The sequence below is a fragment of the Oncorhynchus gorbuscha genome, linkage group LG21 (assembly GCF_021184085.1).
Source record: "Oncorhynchus gorbuscha isolate QuinsamMale2020 ecotype Even-year linkage group LG21, OgorEven_v1.0, whole genome shotgun sequence".
Taxonomy (NCBI): domain Eukaryota; kingdom Metazoa; phylum Chordata; class Actinopteri; order Salmoniformes; family Salmonidae; genus Oncorhynchus; species Oncorhynchus gorbuscha.
The window spans coordinates 13,238,459-13,242,879 of record NC_060193.1 but is presented as its reverse complement, the minus strand read 5'-3'; positions in this window follow the sequence as shown (position 1 = coordinate 13,242,879).

Genomic DNA, 4,421 nt, shown 5'->3' with positions numbered 1-4,421 from the left:
TGTTGACGTCATATGGTTTGGACCATGTCGGCTACAAACAACTTTGGATCCCAAATGGCAGCCTATGCCCCTTTTTAATAGTGCATCACTTTTGATCAGGGAAGCACATGTTCTTCACAGTGGTATTAAATCATATTTCCCTCTTTCTTTTAGTAACTGAAAACACATTGTTGATCGGTATCATGTGTTAAGTTTTTTTGTGTGTGTGTTTTGAGCAGAAGTCAGATGGAACATAAGTCAATTATCTTTTAAAAAGCATTTAATTTATTAGACAATTAAAATAAAATAAAATGCATACATAAAGGTGCTCCAGCCGGTGACGCCTCCACTTAGAATTGAAGAAAATCATCAAGGATAACACAAGTGGTAATTCAACAAGATTAGGCGGCAATAGTGGCAACCGACAATGATAGACAAAGTTGATAAGAATAAACAAACACAGGGAAGAGATGAATGGAAGTTGAATATTTCTGTCATGTATTAAGCGAATTTGTTTAAATTGAGGAATAGGATGGTTTTTCATGAAGATACAAAATTTGGCAATGGAGTAAAAGTAACAATACCTTAACTCAAGTGAAAGTCACTCAGTAAAATACTACTTAAGTACATTTAAAAACAAATACAGAGTTTTACTTCAGTATCAAAAGTAAATGTAATTGCTAAAATATACTTAATCAAAAGTATACATTTCAAATTCCCTATATTAAGCAAACCAGACCGCATGATTTGTCTTGATTTAAAAATAATAATAATTATGGATAGCCAGTGGCACACTTCAACACTCCGACATCATTTATAAACTAAGCATTTGTGTTTAGTGAGTCTGCCAGATCAGAGGCAGTAGGGATGACTGGGTAGTTTCTCTTGATAAGGGTGTGAATTATACATCTGCGTGAAGGTGCCTTTGGCATGCTGCAAGGAGGCATGAGGACTGCAAATGTGGCCAGGGCAATTAATTGCAATGTTTGTACTGTGAGATGCCTAAGACAGCGCTACTGGGAGACAGGACGGACAGCTGATCGTCCTCGCAGTGACAAACCACGTGTAACAACACCTGCACAGGATCGGTACATTCCAACATCACACCTGCGGGACAGGTACAGGATGACAACTGCCCGAGTTACACCAGGAATGCACAATCCCTCCATCAGTGCTCAGACTGTTATCAATAGGCTGAGGCTTGGAGTGAGGGCTTGTAGGCCTGTTGTAAGGCATGTCCTCACCAGACATCACCGGCAACAATGTCGCCTATGGGCACAAACCCACCGTCGCTGGACCAGACAGGACTGGCAAAAAGTGCTCTTCACTGACAGGTCGCGGTTTTATATCACCAGGGGTGATGGTCGGATTCTCGTTTATCGTTCAAAGGAATGAGCGTTACACCGAGGCCTCAGGATCGATTTGAAGTTGGAAGGTCCATCATGGTCTGGGGCGGTGTGTCACAGCATCATCGGACTGAGCTTGTTGTCATTGCAGGCAATCTCAATGCTGTGTGTTACAGGGAAGAAATCCTCCTCCCTCACGTGGTACCCTTCCTGCAGGCTCATCCTGACATGACCCTCCAGCATGACAACGCTACCAGCCATACTGCTCGTTCTGTGTGTGATTCCCTGCAAGACAGGAATGTCAGTGTTCTGCCATGGCCAGCGAAGAGCCCGGATCTCAATCCCATTGAGCACGTCTGGGACCTGTTGGATCGGAGGGTGAGGGCTAGGGCCATTCCCCACAGAAATGTCTGGGAACAGGTGCCTTGGGGTAAGAGTGGGGTAACATCTCACATCAAGAACTGGCAAATCTGGTGCAGTCCATGAGGAGGAGATGCACTGCAGTACTTAATGCAGCTAATGGCCACAACAGATACTGACTGTTACTTTTGATTTTTACCCCCCTTTTTAGGGACACATTATTCCATTTCTGTTAGTCACATGTCTGTGGAACTTGTTCAGTTTATGTCTCAGTTGTTGGAACTTGTTACACCGCTGTATTTGGGGAAAACAAAGCCATTAATGCATACCATATTTATTCCAAAATGTTTCTGTAACAATGTCAGATGCCAAGCAGTTTCCGTACCAGGCGGTAATGCAATCAGCCAGGATGCTCTCTGGTGCAGCTGTAGAACTTTGAGGATCTAAGGACCCATGCCAAATCTTTTCAGTCTCCTGAGGGGGAATAGGCTTTGTCGTGCCCTCTTCACGACTGTCTTGGTGTGTTTGGACCATGATAGTTTGTTGGTGATGTGGATACCAAGGAACTTGAAGCTCTCAACCTGCTCCACTACAGCCCCGTCGATGAGAATGGTGCTCGGTCCTACTTTTCCTGTAGTCCACAATCATCTCCTTTGTCTTGATCACGTTGAGGGAGAGGTTGTCTTGTCACCACACGGCCAGGTCTCTGACCTCCTCCCTATAGGCTGTCTCATCATTGTCGGTGATCAGGCCTACCACTGTTGTGTCATCTGCAAACTGAATGATGGTGTTGAAGTCGTGCTTGGCCATGTAGTCAGTTAACAGTGTTGAGGATCAGCATGGCAGATGTGTTGTCACCTACCCTTACCACCTGGAGGTGGCCCGTCAGGAAGTCAAGGATCCAGTTGCAGAGGGAGGTGTTTAGTCCCAGGGTCCTTAGCTTACATTAACAAATAAAATAATAGTTTTAAATATATATGAAAGACAACAAAAATACTATTTACACACTTTCATATTATTATATGCGCTGTGATAAAATATATATATTTTTTTTTTGCCTGAGTAACCTCTGGTGGCAGAGCATTCCACAGTGACATGGCTCAATACATAACTGAGCGACTCATTAATTCTGTTTTTGGTTTGGTTACCGTGAAGAAACCCCCCATAGTGTTGCTTTGCTAGGTCTTCCTTTGCAAAAATGGACTATATTACCGGACAGTCATGAAGATGGGACAATATCTATTCAATTCAATTTAAGGACTTTATTGGCATGGGAAACATATGTTAACATTGCCAAAGCAAGTGAAGTAGATAATAAACAAAAGTGAAATAAACAATAGAAATTAACGGTTAACACTTCCAAAAGAATAAAGACATTTCAAATGTCATATTATGTATATACACAGTGGTGTAACGATGTGCAAACAGTGAAAGTACAAAAGGGAAAATAAAAATAAAATCTGGGTTGTATTTACAATGATGTTTGTTGTTCACTGGTTGCCCTTTTCTTGTGGCAACAGGTCACAAATCTTGCTGCTGTGATGCACACTGTGGAATTTCACCCAGTAGATATGGGAGTTTATCAAAATTGGGTTTGTTTTTCGAATTCTTTGTGGATCTGTGTAATCTGAGGGAAATATGTGTCTCTAATATGGTCATACATTTGGCAGGAGGTTAGGAAGTGCAGCTCAGTTTCTACCTCATGTTGTGGGCAGTGAGCACATAGCCTGTCTTCTCTTGAGAGCCATGTCTGCCTAAGCCTAAGGCGGCCTTTCTCAACAGCAAGGCTATGCTCACAGAGTCTGTACATAGTCACAATATCACAGGCTGAACAACTAGTCAGTTGATCTTTGTGTCAAAAACGTGTAACGTGTTTTTATAACAGACCTACCTCTCCCCATCTTCAACGGAATTTTGTCAATATGACTTGACCGTGATGATAACTGAACATCCAATGTTAGTCCTCAAAAGTGTGCTATTTGAACCCAGGGCTAGAGTGGAGCTGAGGTTGCCCATCACATCTCTCAGTTGTTGTTTTATGGTGAACATTACCAAAGCAAACGACATTAGTCATCATTAGATTCGTTTTGTCTCCATGACTAACAACAGAGGGTAGTCTATGTAAGTGATGATGCTTAAATTAATCATGTTATCCCACATAAACTGAAGCAGTATACGTTGCGAAAATAGGAGACGTCTTCTAATGCCGCTTTCAAATGTTAGTCGGTACTTGAAGAACATTTTTGGCTTGTTGATTCGGTGAACGCGGCACGTGTATAACTTCACCCAGTTATCAAGTCGAACATTTTCAAATGTCCTAGTTCTGACTAGCACTTGAACGCGGCATAATTATGACTTAAATTTGTGAAATTAAGATATAGTGACGTGCAGACTTGTGCAGGGCTCTGGTCATATGGTTTGTTTCACATGAACTAGCCCTGGATCGGTTTTTAGAATTCTTATTCTTGAATGAGATTTTCAAACAGGACCAAAAACGCTGTTCTAAGATCAGGGTCCGAGCGCGCTCAATGTTGCAAAGGGGATACCCAATGAAAACCGACATTAAGACTGCTTTTGCCCAATAGCTACATGCAATGGGAGGGTTATGCACTCTATCCCGCCTGCTTGTGTGCAAATCAACGCGATTATGCTGTCAATCACTTACTTAACGACGTATAAAATTAGCCAATGATATGTCATAGTGGGGGGAGTCACAATTGATTGACATGGAGCTGC